A 17,797-nucleotide genomic window follows, 5' to 3' on the forward strand; every position below is an offset into this window, starting at 1 on the left:
GGATCGGGGCTGCTGGATCAGAGCTGCTGGATCAGGGCTGCTGGATCAGGGCTGCTGGATCAGGGCCGGTGGATCAGGGCTGGTGGATCAGGGCTGCTGGATCAGAGCTGCTGGATCAGGGCTGCTGGATCAGAACTGCTGGATCAGGGCTGGTGGATCAGAACTGCTGGATCAGGGCTGGTGGATCAGAACTGCTGGATCAGGGCTGGTGGATCAGAACTGCTGGATCAGGGCTGCTGGATCAGGGCTGCTGGATCAGGGCTGCTGGATCAGGGCTGGTGGATCAGAACTGCTGGATCAGGGCTGCTGGATCAGAGTTGGTGGATCAGAGCTGATGGATCAGAGCTGCTGGATCAGGGCTGCTGGTGGATCAGGGCTGCTGGATCAGGGCTGCTGGATCAGAGTTGGTGGATCAGAGCTGATGGATCAGAGCTGCTGGATCAGGGCTGCTGGATCAGGGCTGGTGGATCAGGGCTGCTGGATCAGGGCTGCTGGATCAGAGCTGCTGGATCAGAGCTGCTGGGTCAGAGCTGCTGGATCAGAGCTGCTGGATCAGGGCTGCTGGATCAGGGCTGCTGGATCAGGGCTGCTGGATCACTGCGTGTGCAATGCGGGCTAGGGGGACATCACCCTCCCTGAGCAGTTTAATTTGTGGCTGCTTTGACACTCATTTAAAGATATCTGAGATCTCCCAGCGACAGGAAAGTACTTTGTACATCTACTGATAGGAAGCTTAGTGATGGGTTACATACAGTCTGTCTTTAGGGAGACTTCAACCCTCCCATCTATATCCTAGGACTTCTCTGTTCCACTTCACTGTTCACAACAGCCATTTCAGCCTTTCCTCCTATCAGTGCAGAGTTTCTTACTGGGATATTCTGCTCTAGCATGCACCAAGGCACCTCAGAAGTCCCTCATGCTCCCCTTAGCATGTATGTCATGATGTCCTACTTAGAGTGCTGCACAGCTGCTTTCTGCATGTTGGGGGGCCCTCTGTCACTGGAGATTAATGCTGCAAACAGGAATCAGCTTGAGATGGGGCTTCAAGATGTCCCAGCCCATTATCTGTGTGTCTGATCTAATCTGTCAGTCAGTCTCCCTGGCAAGGAAGCGACAGCATGTGCCAGGCTGCTTAGCCAGATGCTGTGGTATATTTGGTGTTTCAGAGCTGTCAAGGAAAAAAGGAGAAGCCCTGGCCTTTAGCACCTCCCTTGGTTTTTCCAGATTGAGAATGAATTGTGTCTGAAGGGCTGCTGCACAGCTCTGCCTTTAGAGAATGAGCAGGTGGGCTTTGTTCTCTGTGCCCAGGTCACAGGAGCCTGAAACATGCTGTCCGTACCTCGTCCCTGTGCTCACTGATGGCATTTGTGTCCCAGAGACCTCCTGAGCAAAGGCACCTCAGCAGAGCCTGGTGCAGCTGTGGGTGTGTTTCCCAGCCATGACCTTGGGAGCTTTCTTTGCACATCCTTCTCCCTAGAATCACAGTGGGATTCTGATCTTGTTCGCTTTTCCTTTTGCCAAATGCAGGGGTTATTTTGATCAGGAACTTGCCTGCAATGGCCCAAGACACAGGAGGGTTTGAGAACAGCCCTTCTCAGGGTGTTCACGGAGATGCTGTCCTGTCAGTCCTCAAAAACAATTTTGATGGAAGACTGAGCCTCCAGAAGTGCATTACTTCATCACACAGGGCAATGAGGTGCAGGTTCAGTTCTCTGTGTGTATTGTTGAAGTTGGGAGTCATCCCATCCAAAGTGAGGAATGCAGATAAACAGTGAGTGCAGCTCTGTTTGCTGGTATCACAGTCACTGCTCTCAGGGAGAGAAGGAAATTGGCTCATCTGAGGCCAGTGGCCTTCTGGCCATGCTCTCCAACTTGCTGTTGTAAAATGAGCTTGGGATGACTATTCTGTGCTCCTCCCTTGGGTGTTGAAGCTAATAGAGGTAAATGCAGGTCTCTGACCCTCTCTGAAGTGTATCAAGAGGCAAACCATTCGTCATGACACTGTGGCTCTTTGCTGTAGCTCCTGGTGCAATGTGGTGATGGTGGGCAGCCTTATGAAGGTTTGTTCAGGTGGTTTAGGTGCACAGCTCTGTTTGAGGGTGCTTTGCTTGCCTTAGCCCAAATGAGAGCATCCAGCCAGCCAGCCAAGTGTTCCTTCTCCTGCCGTGGTAAACAGTGGATGCCTACAATAGAGGATGGATGTAGGAACAGGATAAGCATGCAGTGACACCTCTTAATATATTCTCTCCATCTCCAGAGATTTGGCATTGTTAGCCAGTCATTTCCTACAATCAGTAGCTCTAGATGGGGTTTTCTCCCTTGAATTTGTTCAGTCACTCTTTCAGCTTACAAGAATTTATAGCATCCAGCCCCTGAAACAAGGAGTTCCACTGCTCAAATCCTGTTGGTGCCCAAAACCACAGGATTTTGTATTGACTTCTCTAGTAAAGCAAACCTAATAACTCAAAGAGATGAAGGTCCCTGGGCAGATATCTTTGATGCTTCTGAAACCTGAATGGCTTTCTGTGGAAGTGTGAGTCAGCAGTGTTGCTTGTAGCTCAGAAATTCTCAAGGCTTCTGGCACAAATATGTGTTCTGAAAGCAGGCTCTGGTTAGTGTTGTGAATAGAAAGCTATCTATATTTTTTTAGGTGGCAGAGTTAAAAACAAGTCAGACCAGTTGCTGTAAGTTAGTTTCACTGCTAAAGAGGAGTTCCTCAATTACCTGTTAATGGCCGGTGATTAACCATTGTCCCCCTGATGCTGGCCGCTTGCCAGGGAGGGACACCAGGACAGACCCTCCAGGTGAAGAGAATAGCAGTGACATCAGAGCCAGTATGCAGATGAGAAATGCACTGCGCCCTGAATTTTTACAGTTTTACAGTTTTTACAGGAAAAACCCCTAAAATTACGAACCAACAAGTGACCTAAGTGACGTCTAAGGATGGGAGCATAGTCCCATACCTGCTTGGATCCTTTTTGCTTCTCACCCTAACCTGAAAAGATGCTGATTAAAGAGACACCCCGGGGTGTTAGACAAAAAAGCAGGAATCTGCTGCTCTCCCGTGAGGAGGAATCCCCAGCTCTGCCTGCAGACCAGGACAAAGCTGCATCACCCTCCTCCTCCTCCGTGCCACGCCTGGGAGCAGCGGCGGCGTGGGCAGGACCCGTCGATTGCTCCCCACCTGAGCTGATTCTTCTTAATAAAGGCATGAAAAAGGAGAAAGATCTCCTGCCCATTTATTTCAGTTAGTGACTGCGCGGGCTCCGGGCCGCGGGGAGCTCCCAGAAGGTGAATCTGCCGACAGGAGTGTCTTCAGCCAGCTGGGAGCCAGACTGGGCAGGAGAGCAGGATTTCCTCTTCTCATGGGGCCACAGCTCTGCAGCAGTGCGGCACGGGTGCCTTGTGCAGGTGTGAGCTGTGCCTGCGGTGCTGCACAAGTCAGACATTCCTGTGTGCTCCACACCTTGGCAGGGAGCTGAGGGGAGCACCGAAGCCTCTGCCTGGGAAGGGACTCACATGGGACAGCGGGGAGAGTGATTTGGTGGGGAGAAATGTAAATGAAGGCTCTGCTGATTCCACAGGAGCTCTCAGCAGGCTCATCAATCGCTCTGACCCAACAGGCAAGCTGAAAAGAGTGCATTTACATTTCAAAGAGAGGGAGAAGGTGTGCAGAATGAGGCAGATTCTTCATTTGGTGATCCTTGGGTAGGTTAAAGAGGCAAGAACTGCCTCCTCTCCTGTGCTTCAGTCTCATGTGCAAACCATGCGACCGTGCTTTCAGAAATGCTTGGGATCAAGAGGTCTCCATCAGGAAGACAACTCCAATTCAGGGTGCACACAGATTGATGTCACTTTGTCAGAGCTGCACCTGCTTATGCCAGCTCTGAGGGTGGCTGAGGGCCAGGCAGCACTTGGGTAATCAGATGGGAAATAAGGAAGTGACTTTGATTAAAGCTGAGAGACAACATGTGGGGGAACAGTGGGAAGACCCACTCTGAGCCACTGGAAGGGAAATCTGCTGGGAAAAAATGCTGGGGATGGATTTCTGGGGTTTGAATGGGTGAAATAATAAGAAAAGAAAGGCTCAGAGAAGGCTGCAAGACTTTTGGAGATATGATTGTTTGGGACAGTAGCAGGAAAACAGCCAAATTCTCCTGTCATCGTGTTTCAGAGCCACTGTGGGTGAGTGGCACGGGAGTTTTGGGAAGAAATGGCAGAATACTAAACCCCACTAGCAGAGGGCCCCTCTCCTTGGGGACACATGGAGAATAAAGGAGGGGTCTGATCCTGGCAAGTGCCAACCACTGCTGGATGTCTGAGGTCCTCCTCAGCCCAGAGCTCAGGGTTTGGCCCTGAGAAATGATACTCACTTCAACAAATGTGAAAGGTGTATTAAAACCTTATAAAAAATACAACAGAAGACCGAATAGAGAAAATATTGGGGTGCTGGGAGCAGAGGATCTTTCCCACCATGTGCTCACCCACACAATGGATGTCCCACCTTTTAACCCTTTTGGCTCCTCCCAAAGTCTTGTCAATTGACTCTTTCTTTGCTGTCCAGTGCTGGAGATCACTTTCTTACATCTTGGTTGGAGGTCAGGTGCTGCCACAGTGAGAGGAATGACAGATTTGTCTTTCCAAACAAGCTGTGGGTCTGCTGGTAGATAAAACTGGCACTGAGAGATAAAAGAGACAATGGGAAGGAGTCCAGTGATTGATGAATGGAAAAAGATATTTGGTTTTGCAAATAAACGTTAGGGTTGCTGATAAATGAAATTGGAGATTGAAAGATGAAAGAAACAATGGGGAAAAACCATAAATTCCATAAGAATTAAAAATTGAAAGGGAGGGTTACACATTAGAGGGGAATCTTTGGTATCACGAGTTCTGGGAAGTCTGTACCTCTCAAGTACCTCAGCCAATGGGAAAAGAGAGAGGGAAATGTGGGAAATTAGGATAAAAAGGAGGCTGCGTGCTCTAAAAATTGGAGACGCCCCAGGGGAATGCCCCATGGCCTCTCCCTTTATTCGAATAAAGTAAAAGGACTCCTCTGTCTCCTTTTTGGACATAAACCTCTGATGTTTGTGGGTTAATTTTCCTGACAATAGTAATAAGCTGACCCTGCCAAATACCCCAGCTTCCCCATCCATCCTGTGAGAACAATGCAAAAGGGAGGGAAATAAACCTATATTATAAATTATAAATAAATTATAATTTATTTATAAATATAATTATATTAATAACATAATATTAGGTTAATTATAAATAAACCTAAACCTATCCATAAAACTTCTCTCAGCATATACATAATATCTGCCCTTTAATTGTGAAAGTCAACCATTTCATTACTCATCTATCAGAGCCCTGTGCTGTGCAAAGCTTGTGCTGGGTATTGGTGGAGCCTCTGGGGAGCTGGGGACTCCCAGGGGACAGTGACATGGCTGCAGTGCTGGAGGCAGAGCTACCTGGGAGTGCTTCTGTGACACGGTTAGCACATCAGGCTCTGGGGCAAGGGAAGCTCCCAGCCTGTGAATTTGTTCCTCCAAATAGCTTCTCAGCTAGAAATTTGACCTGCCCAAAACAAGTTTGCTTGTTGTTTTAGTGAAGCCCCTTCCCTCTGGTAGCCAAAATGTCTGTAAGGTGGCAGGTGTGCAGTGGGTGAAGCAGGAAAGGCTGGCTGAACAGAGAACAGCCACCAAAGCTTCCTCCAACCACACCTACCAAGGTGGGACTCCTTAGAGCCATTGGCTTTGGACAGGAGGAGAGCTGGGTGTACAGCTCTGGGGGACACAACCTGCCTTAAAGCCTCCAGCAAACCAGCTGAGACTCTGTTTGATTGAGTCACTCTGAAGGGAGGTACAGTCTGTCACACATTCCCACTGTAATGAGCATGAACAAACCAGAACAGCTGGCTGGAGCATATGGAGCATCCAGAAGGGAAAAAAGCTGAAATAATTCCCTTTTCTCTGCTCTTTGCTTACCCTGGCCCTGATTCAGGAGCACACTGGGGACTGTGCTCATCTTCAGGCCTGCACTTTAGATCCCAGTGATTTCTTTTCAGTTTTACTATCAACTTAATGAGTTCTCTGGGCAGATAAGCACCTGCCTGAGTGCAGCTGGGGTACAGCATCTTTAATCACAGATTCCATAAGGAATCTGGCTCCCCCATGACCAGCTGTGGGGTCAGGTGGGAGTCCAGCCTGCACCCTTGCTCCTGGATAGGAATGGGGTCTGTGATGGGCCTTGGTAAGGAAGGCAAGGAAGAAGCACATGAATGGAGTCATCTTATCACTCACAGTTAGCTAATGGTCCAATTCCTGGGTTGTTGTGTTTCCACTTTTCCTTAGAGTTTATCAGGTTTTGGACTTTGGAATCAAATAGTTTTCTTCATCTGTATACTGCACATGTGGGAATTACTGCTCCAGGAGGCTCAGAGGCGACAGGTTTGCTTCAGAGAGTTTGGCACATCTTTTTCACTCTTTTCCATGGATTTTTCCATCTCCATCAGGAGGACAGAAGGGCACAAGCAGATAATTGTTCCCCATTGCCAGTATTTCTGTAGCAGAGCAGTGACAGAAGGATGGAATTGTGCCATAAGCAACATATATATGTGGGTATGAAAAATGGGAACATGGCATAAATGATCTCACCCATAATTTCTGGCTTTGATGCCCAATGGAGGATAATTATCAGCTGCTCTTGCACAGAATGCACTGGTGAAATCAGGGAGAGTCTGTCAGAAACCAGTTAGAGGACCAGAGGAATTCACAGGAAAGTTGCTTACTCCTTGTTGAAAATCCCCAGTGTGTGTGTGCACATAAGCACGAGTGTATGGGTTTTGCACTTGCCTCAGCATTTTTGGGTGGACTGTGAAGCAAATTTCCCAAGTAGTCTGCACCTCCTGCTAAGCAAAAGCTGGCTTGAACATTTGTTATGTTAGTAAAATGCATCTTTGTGGTACCCTTTAAGCAACTGCCTCATTTTAGATAAAAATCTGTTTGTGATTTTTTTAGGGCTCTTGCAATTTATTGCTTCCTCTGATATCCTAAACCTATTAGTTCTCTACCCATCCACAAAATCTTCCAGAGAAACAGAATTGACAAGACCTGAATGTCTAATAAAAAAACCCTGAGCAGGATGAAAACAACCAACTAAAGTAAAAAAACAGCAAAACAAAAGCTGGCCTAAGGGTTTCAGACTCTACTGTGTATTGCAGGGAAGGGGCTATAAAACTGGAGCTGTTTTTCCCTCTGCACCTCCCTTTTATTTGGAGCATCCCTGAGCACTCGAGCTCCCGGTGGATGGGCTGGGATTGTAACCTGGAAGCAGCCTGTGAGTGCTTGGGCAGCACTCCCAGCCTGAAGTGAGTCAGAGCAGCATCTTTGTCCCTCTTCCCAGGAAGTGCTGCTCTTTGGGATCCCCTGCCCCCAGCTCTCCTTTGGCTGCTGTTGAGCAAAGGCTGAAGGAGACAAGACAACCCAGAGAACCTGGAGCAGGAAAGAATTTTTCAGCAACACCCAGCACTGACATTACAGCACATTTCTCAGCTCACAGGCAGAAGCAAAGCCTTGCTGTTACCTGCTATTCTCAAAGGTGCATTTCATCTCTACTCAAATAGTCATTCGACACCAGATTTTTAAATACAGCCTCCAGAAGGCTTTAATGTTAACATTAAAAAGATAATGAAAACAGGCAAACAGACAAATCATGATGCCCAGAACTCTGCTTGCTCATTGATAAAACATGAGAGCAGCTCCCCCCTTGCAAGATTTTGCCTTTCCAGACTGCTAGTCATTTATGGTTTTATTTATGAAAAGAAGAAAAAATGAGTTTCCATCACAGCCCCTAAGCATAATAGAAAGGGAAAGCTTTCATGCATTCTGCATGGGGCTGTGCTGTCAGGCTGTGCAAGTGGGTAATAACATGATTTCTTCCGTTACAGCCCAAAACCTGCCTTCCAGTTCCACCACAGAGCTCAAAAATAAGTTTGCATTCAATAATATTCCTGTTGTGCTCATCCACAACTTCCTGCTTTGTACCTGTTTCCCTTTGCAGTGTTTCTGGGGTGGTGCATCCCTGTGCCAGGCACTGCTGTGTGCATTGCTGCTGTTCACTGCTGCAAGGCACATCATTATCCTAAGAGGCCCCGAGTGTTCCAGGCTCAGTGCAGTAGGACAGAGTCTCTTACTTAAGGGCTAAACAGGCAAGGCAGACAGAAATGTTATCATTCTTACTTTTACTGAGAGCTTGAATGACCTGCCAAAGGTCACACAGGGACCTGTGGTGGACTCACGCCTGGCACACAGATTTCCCAGGGTTTATTTCAGGAAGGCAGTGTGAGAATGCTGCCTGTGTGTGTGAGCCTGGTGCAGCTCTGGGCTGGATTTGCAGGGGACCTCCTGGTCTGAGCAAGGAGCTCTGGGTGCTGGAATGAAAGCACAGTGAGCAAACAGCAGCTCTGAGGTGCAGCTCCTGAGAGCTGCAGAGCTCTGAGCAGCTCAAGGACAGAGCCTTGGATGAGGTGCAGAGGTTGTGCTTGTACTTGGGCTCTCACTGGGTGTGAGTGCTACACAAACCTCAGCAGGGAAGCACAAAGGATGGTGATTGCTCTGCATTTAGGCTGGTGCAGAGCACAGTCCTGTGGCTGGTGTGCTTTGTTGTGTGGGCCTTGATGTTCAGAAGCAGCTGAGAACCTCCCATTTTGCATCAAAGCTAATGTTTAAAGTGCTGTTGCAACATGTTGAAATGTTATGACAAAATACACATTTTAAAAGCACTCTGAGATGCACAGGTTCATGTGTGATGGGAATGAAAAGTGCCCGTTATATGGCTCTATGCAGATATTTACTATATGTATTAGGTTGTATGTAGTAGTATGTAGTAGTACTGTATGAACATTTTAATAGTATAGTAAATGCAGTTTTGTAGTTAAAATGTAGTTTTCGTAGTTAAAATAGAAACTATGTATGTGGGATATTTTTTTAAAGAGAGGAATGAGGTACTCGCACTCAGATAGCAGCCACAGGACACCTAAATCTTTCAGAGAAAAAGAATTTACTGCTCTCTTATCAGAAGAAACTAACTTCTTCCTGCCTCACTCAGCTCTGAAGATGCTGTCAGGATTAAGAGGAAGAAGCTGACACTTGGGAACCACTCATGGTGAGTGCTGGAAGTAGAGGCCACCCAGAAAAACAACTGTGCTGCAGAGCTTCCTTCTGCCAGAATGGTCTGGAGGAAAGGTGACCTTCCCACTAATTCCCTTGTGCCAGGTCAGGAGGGCTCCCTGGGCTGTGGCTCTGCTGTCCCTGGGGTGTGGAAATGGCTCCTCTGGAGCTGAAAGCCTGGGCAGTGTCAAGGTCCTCTGCTCTGTTTGGCTGTAAGCAGTTTTTCACTGACTGGAAACTAGACACAGTTGGGGCCCTAATATCATAGAATTAGCACAACTACCTTGCTTAGCTAATTGTTTTATTTGAGATTTTTAAAGAACTATTTTCCTTAACGTTTCTAGTTTGCTTTTCTATTTTCTGCAAGTACGAAATTCAATTTTCTTAAGTGTCAATTTTTATCTAAAATAAAATACTTATTAGCAGTCCCAATGCATTTCAATGTAACTTTGTTTTTTGAAATGATTTCACAAAACTCTTTACATGTATAATTGAAACTGACTTTAATTTGAAATTCTGCCTTAACAGAGTCACTATTTCTGCAATCTGCCCTAGCTCGTTTCCCAAGGAAAGTGTCATTTCTCTTGCAGCAAAGGGAAGGACATGAGGTACCTGCTAGGACTGGAGACCCAGAGCTTCAGGGACTTTGGCCAGCTGTGAGTGAGGATTTCTGAAGCCTGTGCTCGTGTTTTCAGCTTGCTCTCAGCATGTGCTGTGGTCAGGGTACAGCTCCACAGAGCTTTTTGTGAAATTTTGGCCTTGGAGTAGTAATGCTCATGGTTTCCTGAGAAATAAACAGTTTTTATCAGTGGCTGAATTAGAATAAGGCACTAGAATTAACTGAAATGTGAAGGCAGATATTTGAGAGCTAATGCATAATGCTGAATGCAATTCCTTTCCTTTTGGATACAATGTGTTCTGGGTTTAAAGTTGCCGTTATGGTCAAATAATTTCTCTTCAACTCCGTTTTGTAACTTAGCTTTAATGTGTTTTGCCATTGTTTTAATTTTAAAAAGTCTACCATTAAAAAGCTTTTAGCACACTGTGAAAGGACCCTTAGTGTGGGGTACTGGAAGTGCTTTCCTGTGTTGGACAGCCTGAAAGAGCTTAAAAATTGCTGCTGAACAATCTGGTCCTCTTCCCCTGCACCAAAGTCACTTCCAGCAGCTTAAGAACATTTAAATAAAAAACCTTTTCAAATGTAGTATATGCAAGGGCCCTGTGGGAAAGCTGAGTCACTTTGGGAGATGTTTAAAAAGATTTAAAAGTTTGCAACGCAGCCTCCTTGATCAAAGGATGATAGGTCCATGGGAAACTTGCTGTATGATATATTCCTGTATTCCATTGGCCTTGGGAATTACAGCTCTGTGCACAAATGAACGGTACCAGTTACAAGTGGAGACACTTTGCCAATATTGAAATAATTGCATTACAGTAAATCTTTAACTTTTAAAAATATTCCAAATGGAGTTTCAGCACTGCTTTCAAAGTCATCCTGAAGACAATGGGTTGCTTCCTATTCAGCTTTGGAGTTATAAATGATTATTGAAAATATTTTTATATTTCCAAAGGTTGTAGCGTAGAGAGAGCAAATAAAATTGTCCTTTTCTAGGATGTCTTTATTTCCTGTACTGAAAAAGAAGTTAATATATTTTTGTCAATAAACAAAGATTTTGCCTTATGAAGATGCAGCATTTTAGCTACGAGTTAATCTTGTAGAAACAACATTATTTAATTTGCTACTGATTCAAGAGATCTCTGCAAACAACTAAATAGTGGTGTTGTGTGCCTTTGTGGTTTCACAGAAGCCACTTTGTTACTCTGTATTTGCAGGCAATAATCCATTTCAGAAATGTTCTGTACTAACCTTTACAAGGTTTTGTTTTGTGGACTGTCTCTCATCTGAGTCCACCACAAGCAACAAAGAAACTTCTGCAAAACTTGTCATGAGCCTTGTGACAATTATCGGTGCCTTCTATGATTCATGCAAAATAATTTCTCTACTCAGATTAGAAAACACCAAATCTCCAGGAGATCTCTTTTGAGTTATTGCTGTAGTGCTGCTGGCAGTGCCATTGAGGTTGTTACCTGAGGAGGATATAGGGAAGTAAATAATTCTCAGATTAATTTTTTATTTTAGAGCTCTATATTTTTGTTTCAAGTCATTATGGTTCACGGGCCAGCAACCCTCCAGATAGTGAGACTTTGGATTCAGGTCATGGTAAATATAGGGGGAAAAATAATATTTACAGATCAACAAGCTCAGAAAATGTGATAATCTGGATGAATTTTTCTTTTAGAAATCTTGCTGTGATAGTTGAGGTGATTTCTGTATGAAATCTGCGAAGACTTTTAGGGTCCATTAGTCTTGAGGAAATTGTACAAATATGAGCTACTGCTGTTTGAGATCACTTATCCAACCCTTGATCTCAAACAACAAGGAAGTCTGGGGAAATGAAGCAGGCTTTGCAAGACAGCCTGAGTCACTGCTCACAGTCTCTGGGGGAGTGAGCATTTGAAGTACCTTTCTCAGTCAGTTCCAGTCCTTCAACTTGTACTCATTGATTTTCTCCATTCCCAAGCTCTAACCTCGCTGCAGGATTGGAGGGAGGGCCTGTGCTGGCTTTTGAGGAAACCTTCCTCCCTTTTGTCCCCAAACCTCCTGTCCGTTTCTCATCCTGAGCTGTAAGAGAGCTCATTATTTCTGCTGTGCTGCAGCAGGAGCAGACAGTTCTGGGAACAGGCAGGGATTCCAGCCCAGGGATGGAGCTTCCCTCCACACGCAGGCAGCTGAGCCTGGGCAAATATTGTCCCAGCACTCTGGGGCAGCCTCCATTTAGAAAGTTTGAGCACCCTCCAACCCATTTTGCACATGACAGTGTTACATCTGTGCAAGAAAATGAAATAATACCTGCTGTGGCAGTTGTTTGCTTTCCTTATGGCCTCAGTGAGCTCATGCAGAATTGTTCTTCCTTGCCTTTGGTGGGGTTACAGAGCCAGGAGCAGAGCATCGAGCAAAGCCACCTTCATGGCTCTCATTTCTGCTCTGCTCAGGCTTCACAAACCATTAAAAAGCTTTGGTTTTCTCTCCATGGAAATGCATAGATTAACTTTGCTAAAATTTTAGATACGTTCAGGTTGAACTCTCAACTGAGACAAGGTTTAATCAACAGTTACACTGCTTTGTGGGGTTTTTTGCAGTTTCTTTTCTTTGTTTCAGTCTTCTCCTTTTTCTACTGATAAATGAATAAAAAGAGGATATTTTCTAAAAGAAGGGATGCTGGGCTACTCTATGCATTGAAATTAGCTGGAGGGAATGAAAATGTACCCCGTGGTTTCTGTCCATTTCTACTGTATTGGGAAAATGGATCAAATGTGCACTAGATTTCAAAGTGTTCTGTAATTCAGGCAAAATATCTATATATCCAAATGTGCCATTATTAAAAAAAAAAACAACAACAAAAAAACCAAACAAAAACCCCCAAGAAAAAAAACCCCACAAAGTAAAGGGAAATGTAGGCTGAGAGCTTAGACTTTGGATTTCTCCTAAGGAAAATATTTTAACCCTCCCCTAGATTTGGGGGGGCCTAGAGTGAACAAAGTATACCGGTAAAATCCAGAATTTGTTACCATTGAATCACTTAAAGCTAAAACAATATTCTGAGAAAGAATCACTCACTCAAACAGGCCTGAGCAGGAAATATTGTCCCTGTGTGCACCAATCCTTCAGCTGTCCATGTCACGAGCTGGACTCCTTGAGGGGTTTTGTTCATTTGTTTTGTGGAGGTGCTGGAAACCTGCAGCTCCTACTGAATTCAGCTGGTCTCCAATGAGGTCCCTGGTGAGCTGACAAAAGAGGACAAGGATAGTTGAAACATTTTTCCATCTCAGGCTTGCCTGAGGCACTGGTTCTGGAGTGTGGAGGTGCCAGTTGGATTTTCTGTCTTACTGCTGGTGTTAAAATGGTGACCCAGGCTTGGAGTAGCTGCTGAGGCAACTCAGGAGTCAGGAGAGAGATTCATTGCCAAAGCTGCTTTTCACCTGGCTCTGGTCCTCACAAGTATTAAAAGTTAACCACAATTTTTTGACAGGAGAAAGACAAAAGGCAGCCCAGCCCTCCCCTGGGTTACAGGGGGCTGCAGTGGGAGGCAGATGTGCACACCCCTCCCAGAGCCAGGCACTGCTGGCAGTACCCAGTGGGACGCTAGCAGGGAGAGAGAGGACAATTTTGCTGCTGATGAAATGCTGCTTTGCTCAAGGGACCACATTATTGCTGTTATTTATGCACTGCCAAAGGTGTGCACAGTGCTTTATAGTGCAATAAAGCAATGACTGGTGTCCAGTCCCTCGGGGTGCTGCGCCACTGCTGAAGGATGGCAGGGGGGCAGGATGAAGGGTTGATTGTCCCTCTGCGATGAGGCAGAGCTCTGTCACTGTCACAGCGAGTCCTCCTTGGCCTCCTGGCTGGGGACATTCCAGTGGCTGTGTCACTGGTGTGCACAGTTGCCTCTGATGACGATTCCAAGGGCACGTAGCCTGGTTGATATGCACTCAGGGTCTGGTGGCACTGGGAAGGAGTGAACAATACCTGGGGCTGTGACGGAGGCACTTTCTAAATTTTTTTTTAACTTTTACAGATTCCTGGCCATCTGCTGCCTCACCAGCTGCTCACAGTGCAATGCAGAACTTGTCTCCATTTAGGAGCTCAGCCCCTTGAGGAGGGCAAAGGCAGTGGGTGCACAGCTGACCTCCTGTGCACTGTCTGCAGGACAGACCCAGACCCAGTGCCAAACTCCAGAGAGATGGGGAATAAATGCAAGGAAAAGGCAGAAGAACAGACATATGGCTGCATGAACTCTTGCTCACCCCTTCCCAAATCCTGGCCATAGAGATGCAGTGGCCTGGAGAACTGTGGGAGTGAGTCTGGGGACTGAGAAGACCACAGGAGGTGGCCCAGTCCCAGATTTGACACCCCTTTAGCCATTATTAGATAGCCAGGAAGGAGGAAAAGACATTCCCTGAGGGCATGGAGAGGTTCTGGCTCTGGCTGCTGTGCTGTAGTTGCTGTGATGTTGCTTTTGCTTGGGAAGGGAGTGGAGGCCTGTGGCAGCACAACTGGAGGCAGTGGGGAGAGAGCAGCAAGTTCAGCCTCAGGGACCCTCAGCAGCCCCCAGCAGGTGTAGGGGAACAGAGAAAGACACAGCTACTGGAGATTTGTGGGGCCACAGGGCCCAAGGAATCCTCCTGCCAGGCAAATGGCATGCATTATTACTTGCTATCTTTGGGGCACCTAGGTGAGAATTCCCTAATTTCATTAAATCTTATTTTTGTAATGCCCTTGGGATCAAGGTGACTGACCTGGATGCTCTCTAATCCTACCCCTCGATCTCTCCTGTGCCTGCTCCCCAGAAATGGGGGTGATGCTGGAGCAGGCAAGGGAGGAAAAGGCAGGTTGGCCTCAGGAGCTGGAGGGAGTGACCAGGTTTCCTCCTCCATTTCCAGAGAGCTCCTGTGCTGTGCGTGTGCCACTTCAGATGCTCAGAGCACCCTCCTCCCTCCTCATGCTTTTATGCATTTTCCAATTAAATTTCTTCCACGAGAAGGAGAGAGGCACTCTGAATCCATTAGCATTAGTAATTATGCAAATGCTTCAGGGAGTTGACTGCCCATCATTACATATAATTAATGTTTTTGGTTATGAATGAAGGGTTTGTTACTCTTCTTCACCCCCCTCCCTTTTTGTGCTGGAATGGGGCGGGGTAGAAGCGCAGGAGGGGGGGAGGTGGTGGCGGTCATGTGTGTATTGGAGGTGATGATGTTGCTGTGTTTAATTTGCATAATCAGGAGGTCTGATTGGGTATGCATGAGGGTAGGGGCGGGGGGACCTTCTCCAATGTGCTCTCAGTTAAGCTGGTGGCAAATCTCAGGAGGGACCCGCGGCGTGTGCAGCGCGGGCGGGTGCGGCAGTGATGCAGCCGGCAGGCTCGGGCTTAGGCTCGGGTTTAGGCTCGGGTTTAGGCTCGGGCTTAGGCTCGGGTTTAGGCTCGGCTTTAGGCTCGGGCTTAGGCTCGGCTTTAGGCTCGGCTTTAGGCTCGGGTTTAGGGAGCAGCACCAGCAGGAGCAGAGGTGCCCATGGACTGGCAGGGCTCTCTGCACAGGTGTTCTTGCCTGGAAATGCTCCTCCTGCACTTTTGCTTTGCTTGCCTGCTAGAAATGGCCAGGGATTCTGCAGGGGTGCTGCTCCTGGCTCTTTTCTTGGGCAGCACAAGGGCACTGAGCACTGCAGAACTGCATCATCCATACCCGAGGCAGCACTGGGGAATGGGCTGGGCACCCACAGCAAGCCTGGCACAGCCTCATCTTGTGCCCCATCCCCCGAGGCTGTGCACAGAGGTCTGTGTCTGAGGCTCTGAGCAGGCTGGGGATGCTCTGTGCCTCTGGAAGGCAGGGCCTGACAGGGGAGGTGTGTTGGGATGGGCTGAGCTGTCCATGTCACAGTGCTCAGGACAGGGAAGTGGTAATGTGGTAGCTCAGAGCTGTACCTCTGTCAGATTTTACCTCCCACATAAAACATTATAAAAGTTGGGGGTGGAAATTTCCTCTGTGTGTTCTAGTTACAACAAATGCCTGGGAAACCTCCCTGGAGATCTCCCTGCTTCCTGCTCCACATGAAACAAATGCTTCCTGTCCACTGTAAAGCATCTTCCTGTTCCCTGTCACTATCACTTTTTGTCTCTCCTATTCCTCTCCTGTATGTCCTTCCCCAGGCAGCCTGACCTTGGTCTCCAGCTGAAGCCTATCTTGTGTCCTTTACCACCATCCCTGGATGCAGGCAGCCCATCACTGGCCTCTCCAGGCTCCCTTGGTTTTCAAGTGGCAGCTGCTGTGTTCCCTCACTCCTCCACGGAAAGGATATAACCCTTGGTTTTGGCTGATCCAAGATGTACAGGAATAGGTATTCAGTGAAGGGGATCTGCAGTAACAAAAGATTCTGGGAGCAATATATGCTCAATGGGATAGAATGCCCCTGGGAGGGCCCTGGAAGTATCCAAGCCAAGGAGACAGATCCTCAAAACAGAGGGAGATGAACCTAAGAGATGGAGCCATGGAGATGAGAAAAGCAGGCCTGCAGCAGAGATCAGATTGGCCAGAGAGTCTCTGTCAAAAACCAAAAAGGGGCAGCAATTGCCTAGATGGAGTCTGGGGTATTGTGTCCCCCTACTCTGTAACTACCATTATTTTCTGTCCTGATTATAGTCCATTGCTTGCAATGCAGACACTGGGAACTGGATAGATCTCTTCTGGCATCTCCCTCTTGGGTCACCATGGGCAAGGTGTGAGCTCTTCCCAGCAGAGCAGGAATTTGCAGTATCTCAGCAAAAGTTCCCAGACCAGGCAAGTAGGGAGAATTTCAGTTTTATTTCCTGCCATACTATCCCCACAGCTTACAGAAATGTGAGACAGAATTCCAACAAGAACTCTACTATTACTTAGAAGAGGTGAGGAATGGGACACACATAAAAGAAAGAAAAGATTCTGAAAAATTAATGTGTTTCTGCATATGTGTTTTTATGTGTGTTTGTTCTTAAAACAGAAGAAAGTTCTCTGTGTGTGTCTGTGTTTGTGTATAATCTTTTAAAGGAGGAGAAAAATGGGGAAAACTTGAAACATTAAACTTCCAAAAATCCTCAGACTCTTGATAGATGGCATTATGAACTGATACCAGTTTTGCTTTTAAGATTGTCTTTTGGTACAAGAAACTTGAAGCAGTGCTGGATTCTGTTGTTGTCAAGGTTTTGTTTTCTCTGACTTGAAGCTGCTTTGGAGATTTGTAGTTCTGAGGTTTGTGTTGTTCAGTATTTTGTAAAGCATTTGTGCACTCGGCCTGCTGCTGCAGAAAACCACTGGGGATGACAGGTAGAAGCACCTGTAAAATCTTCAATGAACACAAAACCAAGAGCTCTGCTTGGCTCAGACAAAGAACTTCTCTTAAGGATGACAAAGGTACCAACACTGATGGGAAAGGTGATCTCTGAAGGATTGGGTGAAATCCCAGAGACACTTGCTAGGAGTAGAGCAGAGGTCTTTGGGAATTATGTGATGAGTAGCTGCTGTAAAATCATAGCAGCCAGTGATGGTTCTTCCTTATGTCATAGAGAGGGAGCTTTCCTCCTGTGCAATGGCAAGATGGCAGCAGCTCTGCTCTGGTTTTGCTTTCTGTGACATTCACCCCACAACAGAATGTGTGACCAAGGCACCAGGACAGTAGTGACCCATGGAAGCAAGCTGAGCCCAGGCTCTTGAGGTGGCCCATGTGTCCAAGCCTGGCTTTGTGTTTCCTGAGGTTAAATCTGCTGATTGTGCTGTGTCCTCAAAGAAGACACAAGGTGAAGACCTCACTGTCCCCCAGAGCCACTACTGAGGTCAGCTGGGCCTAGAGAAAGGATGAGGGAAACAATTCCAGAGCAGAAGAGAGACAGTGCTGAGAACAGGGAGTGCAGCTGAGGGAGGGAAGGGAAAGGACAGCAAGCAGCATGAGAGCCCCAGACTGTGTCCCTTCACCCAGAAGGGTGCAGCCATGGCCCAGGGACCATGACCTGCAGGAACAGGGCTCCCAGGACACAGCTGAG

General features: G+C 47.0%; 3 long non-coding RNA genes across 18 annotated transcripts in view; 2 read left to right on the forward strand and 1 right to left on the reverse strand.

Moving 5' to 3' along the window:
• Positions 1-8,826: 8,826 nt before the first annotated feature.
• On the forward strand, positions 8,827-14,897 carry LOC135280617 (uncharacterized). The gene is made up of 3 exons (XR_010347498.1): positions 8,827-9,162; positions 9,758-9,823; positions 13,805-14,897. It is a non-coding gene; the product is annotated as an uncharacterized LOC135280617 (long non-coding RNA).
• On the reverse strand, positions 9,755-17,028 carry LOC135280609 (uncharacterized). Of its 2 annotated transcripts, XR_010347475.1 has the most exons (4): positions 16,891-17,028; positions 12,847-13,013; positions 11,035-11,255; positions 9,755-9,951 (listed from the first exon to the last, which is right to left on the reverse strand). It is a non-coding gene; the product is annotated as an uncharacterized LOC135280609 (long non-coding RNA). The 2 variants fall into 2 exon arrangements; XR_010347476.1 differs by lacking the exon at positions 11,035-11,255.
• LOC135280610 (uncharacterized) overlaps positions 15,681-17,797 on the forward strand; it is a 70,476-nt gene continuing 68,359 nt past the window's right edge. For 7 of the 15 annotated variants that reach the window (XR_010347484.1, XR_010347491.1, XR_010347487.1 and 4 more), the window contains exon 1: positions 17,384-17,590. This is a non-coding gene — a long non-coding RNA (uncharacterized LOC135280610). Of the gene's footprint in view, positions 15,861-15,999; positions 17,591-17,797 lie in introns of those variants that run through there. The other 8 variants (XR_010347483.1, XR_010347480.1, XR_010347479.1 and 5 more) reach the window with 6 other exon arrangements.

The sequence above is a fragment of the Passer domesticus genome, chromosome 14 (assembly GCF_036417665.1).
Source record: "Passer domesticus isolate bPasDom1 chromosome 14, bPasDom1.hap1, whole genome shotgun sequence".
NCBI classification, from domain to species: Eukaryota; Metazoa; Chordata; class Aves; order Passeriformes; family Passeridae; genus Passer; species Passer domesticus.